At 35.3% G+C, this 22596-nt stretch overlaps 1 long non-coding RNA gene across 1 annotated transcript in view; it reads left to right on the top strand.

Annotated features, from left to right (window-relative positions):
• LOC137488720 (uncharacterized) overlaps positions 1–20688 on the top strand; it is a 61913-nt gene extending 41225 nt beyond the window's left edge. Inside the window, exon 3 of the long non-coding RNA XR_011007898.2 lies at positions 20468–20688. This is a non-coding gene — a long non-coding RNA (uncharacterized lncRNA). The remainder of the gene's footprint in view (positions 1–20467) is intronic.
• Positions 20689–22596: the final 1908 nt, after the last annotated feature.

Raw genomic sequence — 22596 nt, 5'->3', positions numbered from 1 at the left:
TTATCAGAGTAAGTGGATAACGTAATGACACTGTATAATGTTTAATTTGCATAATGTATAGCACTTCGATGTTTCTTTTTGTACAGATAGCTCTTTTATATTTTTATACTTACTATACTTCTTATTATCTACAGCCACACACTCGATATCTAAAGTCTTTAAATATTTTACATTTGCTTTTATTTTCTATTGCATAACCATTATTCCTCCATAATTTTTGGAGATTCCTATTGCTATTATTATATTTTGTAATTGTTGTTATTATTTTTAAGGTCACGAGTGGGTGTGAAAGCTTTTCACTGCATATCATACCTGTCACGATCACTAGCAATCTAATCCTTGCAGATCTCTGGAAAACTACACGTTACTGAATTGGACTACAAATACCATCATGCACCTCACACAAACCAGTTGCTGATTCCCCGATTATACACACATAGCTAGTAACTCATCATAGACTGAATACCTGGACTTTTTATTCACCTCACACACACATTGCTGAGTCTTGTTTTATCCCATATAAGGTTTTTCCTTTTTTGTCTTGCTGTGCTTTGACCCTTTGCTTAGTTTATTGTCTCACTACATGTCCTGACCATCCACCTGTTTCTGATCATGCTTTGGATTACCTTCATGCTCCTGTTTGTCCCTGTTTTTGACCATTGCCTGCTTGACTCCTCTTTAAAAAACTGCACATGGATTCTTACCTTCATTGTCCAGCGTCTCACTGTTACAATGTCATGTATGACAGTGTATGTCCGTGTTTTTCAACCACGTTCCTGGAAGACCACCAACTCTGCACATTTTCAATGTCTCCTTAACCAAACACACCTGATTCAGATCTTCAGCTCATTAGCAGAGACTGAAAGGCATGTAATAGGTGTGACAGACAAACATGCAGTGTTGGTGGTCACTGAAACACTGGTGTATGTGACAAATAAATTTTGAATTTAAGCCGCAATTGTACCTCATTTTACTATACTTAGATTTTTTAAAATTTGTTTAGGGTTTTTTTTTTAATCACATTTTCATATGTAATTCTGTTTTTACTTGCCTTTTTTAAATTAATATTTGTGAAATTTACACACATTTACTTTCCTTTTCACACATTTTCCTTTTAGCTTGACCAGAGAAAAGTGTTTCAAATTTCAATATTTCTTTTTTTTAAAGATGTTTTCTTTTTCCCACTAGGCTCAAATTCTAATTATAAATTAAAAATAAAAAATAAATAAAAAATAAATAAATAAATAAATAAAAAACTAACACACTTGACCTGATGTCAATATTAAGTGTCTGGCTTACAGGCTTCTGTTTCCTGTTATGTGGTGCAGTCCTGTTACACATTACATTTTATGCTTTGGTGGGTGGAAAACAAAATCTCATTAAACTACAATATAATTACGTTACAGCCATGGAAATGCAAGCAATTACACATCCACAATGTTCACTGGAATGTCTTTTCTAAATCAACTTGATTGCTTTGTTGTTTTCCAACTTTGAATAATGTGGAAAAATGGTCAAACTCCATCCAGGTGCGCATAAAGTGATTTCCAGCATATGACAGTAAAACTCAGTTAGCGCCACACGCTAACTTTAAAAACGCTAATACAGACAGCATAGCAGACAGAGGAAAAAACTTTAAACATAAAGAATGTTACTCACTGATTTAATAGCTCCCTGAGCTTAGAAAACAACACCTCAGACTTTAAAATGAACAGTTAAGTCTGCGCTATAAGACTGAGGTGGGTTGAGGAGAGATTTATGTATAGACAATTACCAAAGGAATTAAATATAGTAGGGTTTTACTGCTGGCTGCATCGTGTGTGATCCACCGTATATAGGTCGTGCTGGTGAGGAACTAAGTGCTTTAATTTCACACGCGTGCTGCTAGCGACTTAAACTCTAGTGGCTTCATGGGCCGAGGTGTGGAACATTCCAGGCAATCAAACAATCAGGGCATGTTTAAAGAGAGATTTGGCGGCCATTTCATGCTGTTTGAATTGGATACCCTTCTTCGTAAGGTGTGATAGTGTGCTGTGCTAGGTTATGAGGAACTGCGCGAACTTGTTTATCATGTAATCCAGAACACATTCCACATTGCTGATTCGCTGAACGCTGACACTTTGATTTTTCAGCTTGTTCGTCAGCGTGATCAAAGTCTCTGGTGGATAAAGTCGGTTAAAAAATATTTGTTGCTGCAATCAGGTCCACATGTGGGCTGGAACAATGTTGCCAGAAGAGTCCAAATCAACTCAGATGTGCTTGGATTGACAAAAGGGATTTGGCAGGAAGAAGGGGACTAGCTGGATATTGTTTGTTGTGTGACATGCACATGGATTGTTCGATCACTGTCAGTCTTTGTGTATTGCGCATGACTGAGCTTGCTTTCTGTTTATTTGAGCTTTTGGATTGCATCATGAGACCTTGATCTCTGCTCTGATAACTTATGATGATTATAATTCAATTATTCTTTTTTATTGTTGTGTTTAAAATTTTTTTTTGGCATTGTAGTATTTTTGAATCGTAACAAAAAACGGAAAAAGCTAAGTACTGGCAGTTTATTATGCAGTATTTTTTTCCATATATTCATCCCAGGCTCCTTAGAAATAAAAAAATCGGTTTATATTTTTTCAAAGCGTAAATTATGTTGCTCCGGGTACATTGCATTGCACATTTCAAAGATACGCCTGCTGAAAAATCCAGCTTGAACCAGCCTAGGCTGGTTGGCTGGTTTAGCTGGTTGACCAGGCTGGTTTTAGAGGGGTTTTGGCCATTTCCAGGCTGGTTTCCAGCCATTTCCAGGCTGGTTTCCAGCCATTTCCAGCCTGGTCTTAACTGGTCAGGCTGAAAAATGACCAGCTAAATCCAGCTAAAACCAACTTCACCAGCCTGGTTTAAGCTGGACATAGCTGGTTTTGGCTGGACTCCTAGCCTGGCTAGGCTGGTCAAGCTGGTTTTAGCTGGTCATCTTTCAGCCTGACCAGCTAAGACCAGGCTGGAAATGACTGGAAACCAGCCTGGAAATGGCCAAAACCCCTCTAAAACCAGGCTGGTCGACCAGCTAAAACCAGCCAACCAGCCTAGGCTGGTTTAAGCTGGATTTTTCTGTAGGAACGGAAGTTGTCACTGGGATGGTACCTTTTCTAAAGGCACAAATTTGTACATAAAAGGTTCACATTAGGGGCGACATAGTGGTGCAGTAGATACTGCTGTCGCCTCACAGCAAGAAGGTCGCTGGGTCGCTGGTTCGAGCCTCGGCTCAGTTGCCGTTTCTATGTGGAGTTCCTGCATTCGCGTGGGTTTTCTCCAGGTAATCTGGTTTCCCCCACAGTCCAAAGACATGCAGTACAGGTGAATTGAGTAGGCTAAATTGTCCGTACTGTATGTGTGTGTGTGAATGCAGGAAGAACATCCACTGTGTAAAAACGTGTGCTGGATAAGTTGGTGGTCATTCCGCTGTGGCGACCCCGGATTAATTAAGTAACTAAGCTGACAAGAAAATGAATGAAATAAGGTTCAGATTAATACTCAAGGGTACATATTAGTACCTAAAAAGTACAAAAGTGTTCCTTTTAAAAATTGCAGGTACTAATATATACTTTTGAGGTACCGATATGGACCCGTTAAGTACAAATATGTACCTCTTGAAAAGCTACCACCCCAGGTAAAGTGTTTATTTATTAGCATTATTGATTAGTTCATTAATATATAAATAACATCTATAAATTATTTATATTGCATGTTCCTGTCATAAAATCTGAGAGTTATTTTTAAGTGCTTGACATTTACTGTGGTCCACTGGAGACCTACCATGCATTATTTAATTTCTAAACCCGTATCTGTTTTTCTTTTTTTTTCCCCCACCAATTAAGTTGGAATGGTTATTTCATCATGAACGATAAACATAATTTGTGCCTTTTGTCTATATTGAGTTCTTATGGTGAGAGGTTAATAGCCAGCGGCAAGAGCTTTTATTAACCAAGAGCAATAATTAATTAAATTTAAAGTATGTAATTGAAGACAGATGGTGCAATGAGGCGGCGGTACTGTAGTTTTGTTTCAGCATGTCGATGTGAAACAGGCCCCAGAGCTTGCTTTCATCACACAGATTAGGCATCTGAGAAAACAGCGTATATGTGATTCTAAGGTAATGAAGTATAAATGTGATGTAACTCAAAACAATCCCTCACAGTGATGTTTGGACACACATTGAGCACTGCTTCACAAGACAACAGAACATTAAATGACTCTTGAGGCATACGCTAATGCAAGGGCCAAAGTTTTACTCCATGCACTTTTTTGTCTCTGCAGAATTGTAAGTATACGCAACATTTTACGGCCCATTATTTTTGACAGAGTATAAGTCACCTGAAAGTTTGTGTCTCTGAGCAACTTAATTGGATTTGAAAGCCAATAACTGAGTTACCTGAAAAAAGTCGTGTCACCTACTGTACCTAAGTTTTAGGAAAAACAAATATTAACTTTACCTCTAGTTGATCAGTTGGAATCAGAAGTGGCTTATATGAAAGGCAAAAGCCTCTAGATTACGCTTATTTTACCAAAATAAATCATGTTCATGCCTTGATTATTAATTATTTATTTATGGCAGTGAGGTCTTACTTTGCTTAGTCAAAAGTCTTGTCACTTAACAGAAATAATGTACAGAATAGAATATAAAGTCATGGTGCAGGGGGAAAAAATAATGTTGTGTTTCATGAGCTCAGAGGACTGCATCCATACATCTCTGCAATGACTCAAATAACCTATTAATAAAGTCATGTGAAATGGCAAAGAAATCGTTCATGCAGGACGTCCAGAGTTCATCAAGATTCTTTTGAATCATCTTCAATGCGTACATCATCTTACCCAGCTCAATAATGTTCATGTCTGGTGACTGGGCTAGCCATTCCTGGAGCACGTTGACCTCTACTCTGCAGATCTCTCACATGCCCACATACCCCCAAACCATGAATTTTCCTTCACTAAACTTTTGCATTTCTGTGGGAATCTTTGGTCCATGCAGGTTCCGGGGTTCCAAAATTTACCTTCTGCCACTTTTCCAAATGATCAACTAGAAGTCAAGTTATTTTTTGTTGCTATTACAACTGGGATTGACAACACGACTTTTGTCAGGTAGTGTATATTAAAATGAAAAACAGACACTGTTTCTGATACAGTAAGGGTAAATTTGAAGTTAAAGTTCAATTTTTTACTGTCTGATATTTTACAGTATTTTTTCTTTCTTTCTTTCTTTCTTTCTTTCTTTCTTTCTTTCTTCCTTCCTTTTTTTGTAATAACACACAAAATAATCAGCCATGGAATAAATAAAATTATTTTATAACAAAATGAAAATTAAGATTTTTTGTTTGCCCCATTGGCATATTATCTGGTTTGTTTTAAGGAAAAACTCAATTCATTTTGGCATATTATTTCTGAAAACAAGACATTATGATTTACTTGCCTTTATAAAAAGCTTCTTGATATAAGAATTTTTTAGAGATTTGGACCAGAAACAAAATAAAAAGCATTTAATGACACAAGGTTTTGCAAACTGTATTGTAAATAAATCATATAATAATAATAATAATTCCTTACATCTATATAGTGCTTTTCTAGGCACTTAAAGTGCTTTACACATAGGGGGAAATCTCCGCATTCACCACCAGTGTGCAGCATCCACCTGGATGACACAACGGCAGCCATTTTCCATTACTAGCTGATTGGTGGAGAGGAGAAGCCAATTATGATATTGGGATGGTTAGGAGGCCATGATGGACAGAGGCCAGTGGGCAAATTTGGCCAGGATGCCGGGGTGAAACCCCTACTCTTTTTCGAACCTCTACTCTTTTTTTTAAATGACCACAGAGAGTCAGGACCTAGGATTAATGTCTCATCCGAAAAACGGCACTCACTGAGCAGTATAGAGTCCCCGTCACTATGCTGGTGCATTAGGAACCACACAGACCGCAGGTTGGGTACCCCCTGCTGGCCTCACTAACAACACCACCAGCAACCTAGCTTTCCCATGTGGTCTCCAATCTAGGTACTGACCTGGCGCAGCCCTGCTTGGCTTCAGTGGGCGACCATGTGAGAGCTGCAGCGAGCTAACTGCCGGCATTTTTATATTAGTCAATATTATTACTGAAATTAATTTAAAATTCTGAATAAATATAAATTTACACACATTTACACAAGTAAATAGACTTAATGATAAGCTGAAAATCTGGAAATCTGGGTTTTCTGCACGTGCAAATTCTGTGTGGGCCTGAGCATAGTGTACTGTACAACCAAGTAGTTATGTTGGTATGGATTTTGTGAAAAATAATGTAACAGTCATTGACCTATGAGTGACACTTTGATATATCCAAAAAAAAGAGAGAAATTGCTCTGGATAGTCAAGTGTGGACTCTTCAGCCTCTTGCTAATTTCAGCAGAGTACAAACAATTTTTTTTTTTTTATTTTAAACCGACAGAGTGATGCTTCTTTCTTATTAATCAGGTACACATTTGTAATGGGGATGTAGTTGTTTTAAGTCTTGTTTTATGTCCAATTAAATGCTCGTCAGAATCTGGCGTGCCTCCCTGTTATAGAAAGTAAATAGATTAGATTAGATAATAGATACAGATACAGTTAAAGTTAATGCTATAGTGCACTACATAGGATATACAAGATTTAGACTGTACATTAAATAAAGCTGCCTGTTTAAAGTCACTTTAGGGGAGCTTTAATGATGTCTTTAGCTTTTCTAAATAATCCATTTGAGTTTATCTTTTAGGCCTGTGTTTTGGTTGCGTTTCATCCTCAGGGGATCAGAGCTGACAGCTTGTAAACTTTTGTAATGCTATTCATTAAAAACATCACTGGTTCCCATAACTCAGAAGAACAGCACAAGATTTAACCGCTTAGTTGTCATCTTTTTAAGTTTTCAGTTTGTGAACAGGTTCTGTTAAAATCTGAGCATGGACGTATTCACAACAAATTATGATTTACCAAAAACAGTTATATTGTTTCTGTTTTTACAAAAACAATGACTGAAACCCCACATATGCAAAAGCAAGCACTATCAGTGTTAAGGGGGTCATGAAGCGCCTCTCTTTCTGTTCAAGTCTACCTCAGAATTTATTTCTAAAAATTATCAGAAAGGGGCACGGAGAACTTAGAGCAGAGGGAGGTATGGGTATGGCCAGCAGAGCAGGGGAAAAAGAGTGAAGGGAACACCTGTTGTCAGCGGTTTTGCCAACTTAGTGATGTATTTAGTGACTTTTTAGACTCCCCTAGCAACAAATTTTCAAAAAAGCAACTAGCGACAAATCTAGTTTTTTTTTTTTTTTTTGTCACTGGAGATTTCAGAAGCTCTCATGTCTCTGTACTGTACCACTCACATACGGCCCAGTCCTCGTACAGCAGTCTCTCCTACCTGCAGCCTGAGAGCAGCACGAACCAGAGTTATTTCCTTTGTACAGTCAAACCATTCTGCTTCTCTTTGTTATAAATTTAACAGTTTATTTTGACCATTTATTCTTTTCTTTTTTACAGTCACAAAACATTTGAGTGACAGTTTCAGATCTTTAAGTATATTATGTCTGAGAGATTACTGCAAATTCCCTACACATCCATACTGATATAATGTATTCAAACATCAATACTGTACATTTTATTAAATTTACATGCATACATAAAGCATAGTGCAAATGTGTCTGAATGGTAATGAACTCAACTGATAAAAGTCAAAGTTTGCCATTCTCCAATTTTCGTACAGCTCTCTCCACAAACATGCTTGCTGCAAACAAACAACTTTGCTGTATTGGCCCTGACAGAATCGTGGGGGGAGATATGCAACAAACCCCATGGATCATGGAAACAAACACATACGACCCGTGGCTTGCACGGATGCGGTCTCACCCAGTTATTGCGTCTCACAGCTTGGCAGGTCTGCCTGGCCTTAGGAAAGCACATGCTCTTATGAATAAATAAGAAGCAGGGTCAAGACTCCGCTATGAATAATAATGAGAAATCGACACATCATCACTCCACTATGTCACTGATTTTGATCCTATCCCTAAAATATTTTGAATTTTGTAGATTAAATTACCTGACAAAACCTCAAAATGATCCAGTTTTTCCTACAATAAAAGCTGACAGGTGCTAACCTTGTCTTTACTGATGCTCAACACATAAGTCTGCAGAAAATCTCAACAAAGAACTCCAGGATGTCCAACTTTTTGAGATGTTATGTTTCAAATGAACTATAATTACAGTATTAAATATTTGAATATATTTACGATTGAAGTAATATTCATCTTAAATATACAGTATTTCTTTATAGAGCATAAGAGCATAGGAAAAACTGCATTGTTACTCAAGCTGTGAGGTTTATTTGAATAACAAAGCAGATATACACATGCAGTTGAATTGTTGACATCAACAATGCATATCCTGAGATTGAATATTAATTAATCAGAATAGCTAGCAATGAAATGTTGATATCAAGAACTTAATTGTTGATATCAGGAATACTGACGGTTGACATCAAGAGTTAAATTGTTGATATCAAGAAGTGAACTGTTGACATCAGAATGCGATTGATGATATCAAGAACTGAATCGTGATATCAGTTCTAGATATCAACAACTTTTAACTCATTATATGTGCGATTAAATTCTTGATATCAACAAATTCTTTGTTGTTAGTTTGATTCATTTAATTATTATATACTGTACATTTGACTGGTCACTATTAATCAGTTTGTACGCTCTGACAATAGGGCTAGGCAATCAATTAAAAGCATTTTTGTGTGTATTTTGCCATTAAAGCTGATTCTAGTAATCTCCAACATGTGAGATCAGATGAATGGCTGACACTGTCCTGAAAATTAAATAAAGAATTAAATAGAACCTCTTGTGGATAAAATTTGTCGATCCAATCCAATGGGGAACACTGTGTTACCTGTAAACTCTGTTCCACAAGCTTTACAGTGACAAACACCCAGCAGGCACAGGAAGTCACTATGATACCCCAATATCGTGGGGACGTTTCATTTTGTTTGTAAATGAAAATTGGGTTAACGTCAGAACACAACATCAGTCCGACGTCAATGATCTACCTAAAATCAACCAAATATCAACATCTAATGATGTTACAGCTTGACATTGTGTGGACGTTACCTCTATGACATCTATCAGACTTTGGGTGCCATACCTGATGAATAAATGTCAGTATTTGACGTCAATTGGCATTGGTTTAAGATGTTGGCTTAACGTTTGGACTTTGTTGGCTTTCCAGCACAACCAAAAATCAACCAAATGTCAACGCCATTTGACCTCGTTATTGGACGTTAAAATATCATTGTCCTTAGATGTTGGGTAGACAATGAATTTTCGTCACCTGACGGCAAAAACTAAATTTAATGTAATATACGAACGTTGTGTGCCTGCTGGGCTGTCTATCATGCACTCTCCTTGAAAACTGTATGCTGTAACCTCTAACATTATGAATAATTTGTTGGAATGTGCCATAAAATATTTTAAAAGTATTCACCTAGCAAAGACTTGGAAAAGTACACCAAAATAAAATACTTTCCAAATTACATTGATAATTCTTTCAATATGACATGATACTTAATTTTTCATAGCTACTGCAGATGATGTGTTTATACACAGACTATAATCTTCCCTCTTACTTCTGTTCAAATATTGATTCGGCTTTCATATATAAAAAGTAAATAGTTATATAATAAAAAATAAATTGGTGAGAAACTAACAGTTAAGAAAGCATCATAGTGATCATAGTGATGTCTATATGTTTGCACAAGCTCTATACAATTCATTGGTATCATGCCAAAATATAAGCTCATTAAAATTGTACTGCTACAGTGTGATAGTTGAAGAATTTTGAAACTGTATTTCCCAGAGATGGGTTACGGCTGGAAGAGCATCCGCTGCGTAAAAACTTGTTGGATAAGTTGGTGGTTCATTCCGCTGTGGCGACCCCAGATTAATAAAGGGACTAAGCCGACAAGAAAATGAATGAATGAATGAATAAATGTATGAATAAAACTGTAATCTAAATGTTAAAATCTCACATCCTTTTGATTTTTCCTGCAGAATTATCAGTAAATATGATTCATTAACAATTAAATTTTTTAATAAAAACATATTTTTTAAGTTATTCATGCAATAAAAACTAACTTTTTAAAAATATTTTAACATTTATCCCCATAGTACTATAAAACAGGGTGGAGGGGTTAGAGTGAGAAGTTTCATTATCAATGTGCGATTATCTTGTTGTGCAGATGTTTTCCAGTAATGTTGTTCAATAAGTGAACATCTGGCTTTAGATGTATCATTACTCAACTTCACATACATATCATTCAGCCTAATCTAAGATGATTAATACTTTCATATTCAATCCCTACCATGGTTAGTTAGTTAGTGCGGTCATTCCTACTTGGGAATGCAGTTAGTGAGCCACTGAAGGGGAAACTAATCTGTTTTACCACATTTACTGACAAAGAGCAGATATTCCGATCTTGCTGGAGCACTCAAACCCCTATAGGCCGGAGCTGGTTTGGGTCCTGTTTTGCGTCTGGAGTAGATTATTCAGTTGTTAGCAGGAAGCTACACAAACACACACACATTCACCCACACACATATATTCACATTGCCCAAAGAGAGCCTTCACTCATCTGGCAAGCATATGGCACAAGGCAATCAAAACGAAACCGGATTTTCTTTGATTAGCACACAAACAAATTCATCTATAAGTACTTATTTTCTTGGCCTACGAAAGTCACTAGTGCTTTTTGACCCTGGTTCCTGGGCCTTCACTCCAGGAATGTGTCTGAAAGAGTTATGAAATTAGAATTGGGCTGGGTGTGTGTGTTTATGAAATGGTATATTACGTTTGTCTGCTGGGCAGGGTCTGTTTCCTCCTCACCGTGCCCCTGGCCTGGGAACACCAAATTTAGACCACCTGCCAAAAGTCTGGCATTGTTCCCTGTCAATGGCCTTCAATTGACCTTTAGACTCATTCAAAAGCACCTCACCATTCATCTTATACCAAACCGTCCTAAAAATGCCCTTTACCTCACATTCTGCTTGCAAATGAGTCTTTGGTGGTGATGAAAAAGGAGCAAACGTTTGTTTCTCCTTCATGGCTCTTTTCTCTCGGCTGTGGGTCTGCCGTTTGATCCTGGCGTGAGGAAGTGTGGGTGTAATTTTGAGTAATAAAAAAAAAGTGAGCCAGGGCTCTGTAAGGGTAATTCCGCTGAATGAGTTTCAGGCTTGGCCAGGAATTTTAAGAGAAAGAAAATGAAGAAAGATGAAATGAAAATGTCACAGAGAACACTAAGAAAATAGCAGGCGAAATAAAAAATGATGGAGAGAAATATGGACTGCAAAAATATTTTCTTTACATTTTTTGTTGGCTCAATCTACTCTACAGTGTTTTGCTTTTGACAGTCAAATAAAGACCCAGAAGAATTCAATTTGGACCCACCAACATTGCATGTTTATGAGCACAAATTGTGTGCAAGGGATAACAAATGTGGATTTACTACTTTGATAAATGCACGTTACACTTGTAATCTTGTTAGCTTATAATGTCTTTTCGACCATTATCCAATTTGAAACCAAAGGCAATATTAAAGTTTTTCTGTTTGAGCCACAGTGTTAATTTTGACAACAAATTTTGATTTAGTTTTAGTCTTTTGGCTAAAATTCCATTTTAGTTTTAGTCATATTTTAGTCTTCTGAATCATTTTAGTTTTAGTCATATTTTAGTCTTCTGAATCATTTTAGTTTTAGTCATATTTTAGTCTTCTGAATCATTTTAGTTTTAGTCATATTTTAGTCTTCTGAATCATTTTAGCTTTAGTCATATTTTAGTCTTCTGAATCATTTTAGTTTTAGTCATATTTTAGTCTTCTGAATCATTTTAGTTTTAGTCATATTTTAGTCTTCTGAATCATTTTAGTTTTAGTCATATTTTAGTCTTCTGAATCATTTTAGTTTTAGTCATATTTTAGTCTTCTGAATCATTTTAGTTTTAGTCATATTTTAGTCTTCTGAATCATTTTAATTTTAGTCATATTTTAGTCTTCTGAATCATTTTAGTTTTAGTCATATTTTAGTCTTCTGAATCATTTTAGTTTTAGTCATATTTTAGTCTTCTGAATCATTTTAGTTTTAGTCATATTTTAGTCTTCTGAATCATTTTAGTTTTAGTCATATTTTAGTCTTTTGAATCATTTTAGTTTTAGTCATATTTTAGTCTTCTGAATCATTTTAGTTTTAGTCATATTTTAGTCTTCTGAATCATTTTAGTTTTAGTCATATTTTAGTCTTCTGAATCATTTCAGTTTTAGTCATATTTTTGTCTTCTGAATCATTTTAGTTTTAGTCATATTTTAGTCTTCTGAATCATTTTAGTTTTAGTCATATTTTAGTCTTCTGAATCATTTTAGTTTTAGTCATATTTTAGTCTTCTGAATCATTTTAGTTTTAGTCATATTTTAGTCTTCTGAATCATTTTAGTTTTAGTCATATTTTAGTCTTCTGAATCATTTCAGTTTTAGTCATATTTTTGTCTTCTGAATCATTTTAGTTTTAGTCATATTTTAGTCTTCTGAATCATTTTAGTTTTAGTCATATTTTAGTCTTCTGAATCATTTTAGTTTTAGTCATATTTTTGTCTTCTGAATCATTTTAGTTTTAGTCATATTTTAGTCTTCTGAATCATTTTAGTTTTAGTCATATTTTAGTCTTTTGAATCATTTTAGTTTTAGTCATATTTTTGTCTTCTGAATCATTTTAGTTTTAGTCATATTTTAGTCTTCTGAATCATTTTAGTTTTAGTCATATTTTAGTCTTCTGAATCATTTTAGTTTTAGTCATATTTTAGTCTTCTGAATCATTTTAGTTTTAGTCTAGTTTCAGTCATCTAAATTTCATAAATAAATTTCATAAATTTCATACCCTAGATTTAGTTGACAAAATATATTTGGTTTAATTTAAGTGTAACTTAATTAAATACATTTATTTATACAAAACATTCAAAATTAAACAGTCTCAATAAATATGTAATATAGCTTCTCCATTGAATACCGAAAATTAATTCATTCCTTCATTAATTTTCTTGTCAGCTTAGTGCCTTTTTTAATCGCCACAGAGGAATTAACCAAAACCAAAAAATTGTAATGCATTGTTTATTTATATCATAAGTAATATGTAAAATTATGTGCATGGATGCAATCAATCCACAAGTAAGAAAAATACCCAACTGAAAAGGTAGGATTGTGCAATTATTTAACAAACCCTTTACTTTAACGTGGTAAACTAATTATCTTTTTAACCAGTCTGTTGATCAGTTTCAAGCCTTTAAATATTTGAAAGGGCTTAAAATAGTTTAAGTTCACTTTGCAATGTCAGTCAATAGCAAGCTAAACTGTTGTAGTTGATGTTACAGTACATTGTGCTCAGCACTGAGTAAATAAGTAATGACAGATGATTGGCAAATGATAATGTGTTAGCCTATGAACTGTGCACTCGGCCTCTACTTGCGTAGAAGAAATCTAGACTAAAGATGTACGTAAAATAAGTGCACATAACTTCAAGGCAGTTTCGTTATCTTGTATGTTGTATGCGACTCATAAGCGGAAATTATAGCACTATTGTACCATTACATCCTTACAGTAAGAAATAATCACATTGCAGAATGACGTCCTCAATGAAGCAGTTTTTGTTTTGTGGTGGAGGTACACTATAAATGGTTGCTGTCATGATGATCTCAGCAGATGCAGACTGTGCACATGAACCTAGAGCAAGTTAGCAGGTTAGCTAAACTGCAGCTATGTTAGCTAAAAAGAAACACACGAGGAAACAACTTCTCACGAAAAAAAATGCCATGATCACATGAATTTAAGACTGACCGATATAATAACTTTAAATAAATTTAACAGAGTCCTTTGTCTTAAGGTCAGCGAGAGGCTACACTATTACAGTTAAGCAAAAGCACACTGGTAAATAAAAAAGATCCGAGTTTACCTTTGCATAATGGATGATTCCCTGGCATGCTGATGTCGCTTTAGATTTGTTGTTTTTATCAGCTATTTCTTCCCCATACGGTTTACAATCTTTTTGTCTTGACATCAAACGTGAATCTTATTTCTCTCAGCTGTTGCCATTTTATTATAGTTTAATCAGACAGACAGATGCCCCTATGGATGATGATGTACTCGCATCCTGCATCTACTGTAAAACAGTTACTTTGCAAATATGTGTGTGCATTATACATCACACACCAAGATAAATTCTGATTGGATATTTTCCAAACAACGTCTGTCAATCACATTCTCGTCTCGTTTTTATTAGTTAACAAAAATATCAGTTTATTTTTATTAGAGTTGTAGTCATCATCACTTAATTTTTATTTAGTTTTTGTCAGTAGAAACTTGTTCGCCTCAAAAATTGATGACATTTATTCGTCAACGAAATTAACACTGGTGACGTTTTGTCAAGGAATCTAGATAACTCTAAAATAGAGTTCTTGATTGTTGGTGGGGTTTTTTTCCTTTTGGAAGGTAAAACTTTTCAAATTTGCCTTTGATCATCAGTTGGCATCATTGAAATGTTAAACACCACTATAAAAGAAAAAGTTTAGACCGCTAGTGTCTGGTTGAAGACCTTCACTTGCACACTCAGACACATGGAATCAACAGATCAAGTGACATCACTGTGAGGGGTAGGGGTTATGTACAGCCATTCCTGAGAGTGCATGTCTGATCCTGCATGTCTGACAGTGCATGTGTACCTTCTTACTTCGCAACTGATGGAACAGAGTGAAATATTTTACATTAGACAGCTCAGTATTTTGCACCCAGTTACTTTTATGGGATTTTGAAAATGAGCTTCCAAGCAGTGTGTAACACAGCACTAAGTGAATGAAAACACCCAGCTGAGGTTTAAATCTGAAAGTGCACCGTGACTAAAATGTGAGACACTTAGAGTGGTGATAATGAATCATGTTGGGTTTGGATCTTTTGCCAGAAGGCATTGACGTCGATACATCACCAAATATGTTGTGCTAGATCCAGTAAAATGTAAACGCGCCTTTACCTTCAGACACTAGCAGAGCGCGGGGTATCATGGGACAGATCATGACATAGATAAAGGGATAAAGTTCATTTTCACAACAATATACACAGTACACAGTACAAAACACAGTATAGCCAACTATGCACTGTGTTATCCTATCATTTTTCAGATTTTTGATACAATAACTTATGTTGCAATGCAGGATTCATCGGCCGTTTGCTATTAAAGAAAAGACCAGCAGAGACTATTATGTAGGGGACTTTGTCAGACTTTGACAGTTCATATGGACCATAATAACATGTAATGTATTTAAAATTGTTGTCTCGTTTTGTGTAGTTTGCAAAATATGTATTTAATAGTGTGAAATCTTGAAATCACTCTATGTGGCTTGTAATCATTTATCTATTATAGATCAGTGCTTGTACTGTATCTCTCAGGTTAAATCTTTATAGGGGTTTACAAATTGCGTCCAAAACCACAATGAATGCTTCTACCTTTGCTGATATAAATGGATTTCTGAACTTGCAATCCTCTGCTGTCTGCCTTTGCTATGGCCACCATCAGCTGTCAAATTTCAAAAAAGTTCAACCTTTGCCTTTGTGTGGATAATACTGAATGTGTGTCACTGATATTACTTGAGGTTATGTTTGAGAGTAGAGTAATATGTTGCTGTTTAACGGCATTGCTTTATTGCATTCCTGCATTGGGCTCGCACATACTATGTGCTACTTTATAATGTGCTGGGGGTTTCTCTGTCTCACACTGAACCCAATCGACCAACAATAACTGACTGGGTCATTAGACCAATCAGCGCAGATTAGCCTCACTCAAAGAAGAGGTTTGGAAACAAAGGAATTGCTGAAAAAATTAAATTGGAGTCATTGGGATAATTAGGTAAAAAATAAATGCATATAATAAGACAACGAAAATGTTTTTTGGCCTTGCTGGAGACCCCCAAAACCAAAATATGACCTTTTTAATGCATAATAGGGGCTCTATAAAACAAATTTAGTTAACCATTATATCTGGACCTTTAACACTGAAAAAAAAAATTACATGTGGACCTTTGAATTGAGATTTTGAGAACCCCTGTTGTAAAGTTTTGAGGCTTTTTTATTAGAAAACAAAATGAACATCCTAATTAAAAAGAATGAATGCTGTGACATTAGTACAGTCTTTGTACTGCAATAGTATTACAAGAACATTAAGACACAAAGTAGGGAAAGAACCAAAATATAAAGTGTTTTGTATGAGATGAGTGACTGACAGATAGAGACAGAGATGAAGTGCCCTCTGCTGAGAGTACGTGAGTATTGAGACTATCTGCTTACCTCAGCACAGCTCAGTCTCTTCACAATCCCGCTCTCTGTTCTACCTCACATTAGTGCTGCTTTCATATTTAAATCAATGTTGTTTTAGAAACACCATCTATTCATCCTCCCTTTGGAGTTTATTTGTTTTGATGGTTGGGGTCATTCGAATTCCTGGCAAAAGTTGGACTTTCACTATATATGTGTGTGTGTGTGTGTGTGTGTGTGTGTGTGTGTGTGTGTGTGTGTGTGTGTGTGTGTGTGTGTGTGTGTGTGTGTGTGTGTGTTCACATGTGTGCACACTTTAAAAGGGGTTGCTGTTTCATGGCCTGGCCTCCTGTGGTCCTCCACTCCAGAGTGGGGAAACGACTTGGCTTTTATCTGCTCCTTTTGAAGTGGCACAAGAACGGCCTGTTTCTGCCAACATCACAAACCCATACAAACACTCAGTGCTGACCATTATTGGCAGCAAACATGTTAATTACCACTGTATGGTCATAACAAGTACTAAACTCTGTAAACACAGTGCAAAAGAAAATGACACATTTGCTAATTATGTTGCTTAAACAGCCCTTAAAATGTTGCGTAATTTGCCAGTCTTCTAAATGATCTCTCCTGACGGTGTGACAGTACAGTACGGGTCGGTACAGGTCACCTACCAATGGTACCCTTTTGGTGGGCATGATGTACAACAGAAAGTTTCAGTCAACCTCATTCTTGCTCGAGGAAATGTCAAAATAAAGTTGTACGGGTCGTTCACATATCATATAAGAAACACTTCTCATAAAACTCTCATAAATGCTTTATACACAAATACTTATGTATAAATGTTCATTATTAACTTTTCTATAAACATGATTTGATTATGCAGATCAATAATAGTGCTGATATTGACGGAGCAGATGCAACCGGATGCAAAAGGTCATCATTTTGTTTATTGTTAAGTAAACAAACGCAATCCATGAGAAGTCAGAAGTTTTATAAAATGCGATGTGATACAGGTCAGAATCTGAACAGTCTGGATTTTTTTCTCCTTGCCACGGTCATCAAGTAAGCAAAGGCAACCTTTGAAAGGTCAGATTTCTATCCATTTTGAAAACAGACCTGTAGCACCTGTAGCACTCAGCTGTTTAGAACCAGCAAAGACAATTAAGTCAAACGAACTCTCTAAATAAAACCGAAAGGACTGAAAATTAATCGTTTGTTCTCAATCTGTAAAAGTTGTACAGATTCGTTTCATCCTAGGCCTGTGCTGCAGCAAGAGTGAAATCTTAGCAGGATTAAAGCTAGGAGTATTTTGTCCAGTGCTGTATTACTTCAATACTTCAGCTCGCAAAAAAGTATATGGAGATATCTGAAATGTCCCCTACTCTGGCAATACAAATGACTATAGGGCTCATGAAATCAGCGGCAGGGCTTGCTCCCCTCAATCCACACATCCACCTAGATTCCTCAGGTGATGGAAACTTAGATCTGACTATAGATTCAGACCAATATTCTGAAAAAAAAAAAATAATAATATATATATATATATATATATATATATATATATATATATAAAACAATATAAAATTCTTGCTGTATAAACCGCCAACTATTCCGGCATATGTTTTACACAGCAGGTGCCCTTTTAGCCACAACCCAGTATTAGAAAACACCCATACACTCCCTCATTCACACACACACTCATACACAATATACATATGCCTGCAGTCGGACCAATGGAAGTTCACAGGTGTTTAGGAGCGAAAATTATCTCCTCAAAAGTGCTGAAATGAAATCAAAATGAACTTTATTTTGGCTGGATTTTGTTCGAATTGATGTCATTTCAGGTTTTCAATTTTGTTTTAAGTATATTATGGCCTTAAACCTAATACATGATGAAAAAGTCACATTTCCTATTGATGTAGTTTTGACTGTCCTTGAAATGGTGCGTAATTGGGTTTTCCCTTCAGGCCCCTTCAGTATGAATTGCATTTAGAGATGGAGGAGGGGTCTCTGTCAATAAAATTCGCATTTATGACTGAATTTTAGCCCAGCTTAATTGAAATCCCCTTCTAGAAACTCTCCCAGACAGTACTATGAGCCCCTTCAAGCCTTAGGCCCTGTGCACTCTGACCCCCTTTGCTTCAACCAGCCTTCGCAAAACCCTTAGCAATTTCCCAACTTAAATTAGCGCAAAGGAATTTTGTCTCATATATTCTGAGTGCATCTCAAGGGTATTTAGCAACGAGTAACACTTCACTGAAGCTGGAATATCAAGAAAATTATGAGGTGAAGGTATGCTGCATTGTCGACGATACTGAAAAAGATGAATGAGGAATTCGATTTGATTCTGGCATGATGCTCGGGGTGCTGCAGTATAAGATCCACACCCTTCAAAAAGACTTTAACTAATAGGCAAAGACATTATCCAGACTCCATCGTCTTTACCTCCTTCTGACTGTTAACAGGCTTTTGGTTGGGACTCAACAGTTTGGATGACAGAATGATGACTGATGCTTTTAAGAGACACTGAGAAAGTGCAAAAGAATTTTTTTTGAAAAATGCAATGAAGTTAAATAAATAAAATATGTAAAACATTTAAAGGTACAGGAATTAAATTGGTGAGATGTGTTTAAAACGACTGATGTAACTAAACATCTGTAGAACGTTTAGGACAGTTCTTTCAGCTCATAAACCTGTCTAGTCTCATTCCATAATCTAGATTTAGCAAGTGCTATTGCTTTGGAGGAGGGCTGTCTGTGTCACTCTTGAGTTCTGCGTTATTCTTTTCAAACAATCGCAGAGCATTTAGATGTTGTAATTTAGATGTTAATGCCAAGCATTTAATTTCAATACAGAATGGTGTATTCTTTTCGTTAAACATTAGTGTCATCAGGTGACGCGGTGGCGCAGTGGGTAGCACATTCACCTAACTAGTAAAATATTATTTTCTGTAATCATAGCTTGGACAGAAGATATTAGTTATTAGCAGAGTTCTATGTAACGAGTAACACAGTAGCACACTTGTGTATTCTAATTACAGTTTTGAGGAATGCAGTAATGTAGTTTAACTGATACCTACCTAGTCTTTAGTACGTAATTCACTAAATGCTTGTTCATGATCTATTACTAATTTATTAAATATTATAAATCATTAAAATACAGTTAACAAGTAATTTATAACGTGTTAACTAATAGTTTGTAAGTTATCTGGTGGCTATCTATAAGGCACAGTTATAAATAATTAACAAACTATTAACTATTATTTAACAAGTCATTAATAACCCATTTACTAACAGTTTATTACTGATATTTTAACCTAGTGATAATGGATCGTTATTCTAAAGTGTTAACCAGGTATCCATTTTTCTTTATGTCTTCTTTTGTGTAAAACAAAAAGACAAACAGGATAGGAAAAAGTGAATGATGAGAATTTTAAGTTTTGGGTGAACTCGTATATTGAATACTTCAAGCTGCTTTAATCAACCCATTTTAATGTTTTTCAGTGAATATCAAATTACTGAAAGAGTTGCAGTTTATTTTCTATTTTTTTATAGGTATATTTCATATGTTTTTAAAATAACTTTAAAGTAAAGTAATTAGTAATCTAATGGCTTACAACTTACAAATTACAACTTTCCAGTAAATTTTCATTAATTTGTATTTGATTATTATTATTTTTTTTAAGTAACTTAATCAGCTCTGGTTATTAGCTAAAAAAATCATCATGTTTAACCCTGGAAAAGCAATTCTGAAGTTTTAACCAGTTTGTGTGTGTTGAACATCAATTAAATCAGAGTTAACATCTGTTAGCTTTAATTACGGGGACATTACAGAGGGAAATGGCTTATTTTGAGGTCTTTACTTCTATTTTTATCCGTTTAAAATCTAAAACGTGGTAATGTTACTGTAGAAATAAATTGTATATCCATTAAACAGCACTAATTTAAATTCTACAAGAGGTAATATAAGTTTGTTTTCAATTGTATAAAAGTAAATCAGTGATTAAGCATATTTGTATTGTATTATTTTTGTGTTTTAATATTTCTCTATTCTCTAATGCCCTTCTCCTCTCTGTTTAGCTGAAAGTGGGAACGAGACATCTGGAAGGGACCCTATCATCACCTCGGTGAAACTTCTGCGCCTGCTGCCAAACCCAACATTGTCTCATGCTTTACATGTCAAAAAAATCGTGCTCATACATCGAACCAACCGGCTCAGATTACAAGACCACAGTGACAAAACCCATTACATTTGTTCCCCTTCACCCAAAATAAAACATATGACTATGGCTTTAAGATCCGGAGACAAAAAATATTGTACCACTCATTTAATTAGTGATCATGTTCTATTTGGCAAACATAGATGTTCTCTCCTTTAACATACTCCATGCTGCCAGTGGATTGTTTTTCATGGTGGGCCGTCTCTGTTGTGCCCTGTTGCTTGTTAGTTCTCTTCATCTGTGCTGTTTGAAGTGCATCCAGACTCCGAATGCCAGAGGTGCAGGGTCTTTCCAGGCCTCCCAGTATCAAAGCACACTAATGTTTCACACTAGTTATTAATGTCAGCTTATTTTTTCCAACTCAAGGCACCCAAGAGGACCAGAATGAATATGGGCTCGAAATTATACATGAGCTATATGAACATTTACAAATAATTTTTACTAATTTGTAATGCAAGAAGCTCAAACTTAATGAAATGGAACTATTTATTCATTCAAAACTTTTAAAATCTTTGGTGGGTTTCATGTTGACCTGTGTGTTTTTCTATTTTTCTGGGAAAACTTGCGGGAAGACGTGGCTAGAGGCTTGAATGCTGATGCTAGTTTAAATGTAATAATAATGATTTTACACACCTGTTTGAGCAAACTCAGATTGAGTAATCTTCTAAAATCTACTCTGTAGCTAATATGTACCAGACTCACTTTTCAATTTCCCTGAAGCTTTGTTTGTATTCGTTAAAAATTTGGTTCGGATTTGAAAGTGGTGTTTTTCTTTCAAAATGCTATACATTTTTTTAAAAAAATGTTAAAGTTGACTGTCTACACAAAGATGTCAATAAATGCTAAAAAATCATCATATTCTATGTGTATAATGTAATGCAAGCTAACTGATGTGATTCCAAGACCAAACATAAACTGAGAAAGAAATATCAGAATATAGTTGGAAAAGTTGTATTGTTTTAATTGACATTAATCAATGTTATTTAAAAATCAAGAGCAATGATAATGATTCTGTTGTAATGTTGTACCTTTGCCATGTTTTCTTTAACGTATTATATATGAGCAATTCCAGCGTTACGGGTGTGACATTTGCAGTAGAAACTCAAAACATAAATTTGCATAGAAGTATATTTTAAAATTATATTAAAACTTTTGTTTATATTATCCTGAACAACTGACCACAAAGTTAAGGGACCAGAAAAATGTCAATCTGTGTCAATGTTTTTTTAAATAAAGCATAAAAATAAACATTTAAGAAAAATAAACATGCATTATGGATGTGACAAAAAAAACAAAAAAAAAAGCTGTGAATTAAACTGTACAACCCAAAAGAAACAATGATAATCTAAAGGATATGAGATGGCACTCAATGAAAGGAAAAAATGATTGGTTTTAATTTATTTAATATTTTATGAGGAAAAGGTGTTGTTATGGATGAGAAAATTCTCTGTTATGAATGTGACAGATATGAAATTGCCACTTGTGGGGTTTTGGTAAGTCCTATAGAATAGTTTGAATACATTGACATGCATTTTTGAGTATTTCTAAAGTACTGTGAAATACTTGCTTACACAAAACATCTAGTAACAGTTTTTGTATTTTGGTGAAAACTTTTTTTTTTTTTTTTTTTTTTTTAATGACAAGGTTGACATTTGCTCAGAGAAGATATTATCCTAAAACAAATGTGGGCCACTTTTGGCAAATATTTGGCACAGTTAGCTCTAGCTTATGTGGCTGTGAGCCTAAAGCAGCCCAGAGAATGTATGGCAAATGTGGCCTAGTTATCTTAAAACAAATGTGGGCCACTTTTGGCAAATATTTGGCACAGTAAGCTCTGGCTAATGTGGATGTGAGCTTAAAGTGGCCCAGAGAAGATATGGCAAATGCGGCCCATTTATCTTAAAACATATGTGGACCACAAAGACTAAAGTCACCATCATGGAGAAAAGTGTTTGATTTAGTTGGGCTCATTGCCCTGAACCTCATTGT

This window comes from Danio rerio, chromosome 20 (genome assembly GCF_049306965.1).
Source record: "Danio rerio strain Tuebingen ecotype United States chromosome 20, GRCz12tu, whole genome shotgun sequence".
Taxonomy (NCBI): domain Eukaryota; kingdom Metazoa; phylum Chordata; class Actinopteri; order Cypriniformes; family Danionidae; genus Danio; species Danio rerio.
The sequence above is the reverse complement of the archived record's forward strand: the minus strand, read 5'-3'. Positions and strand labels throughout refer to the sequence as shown.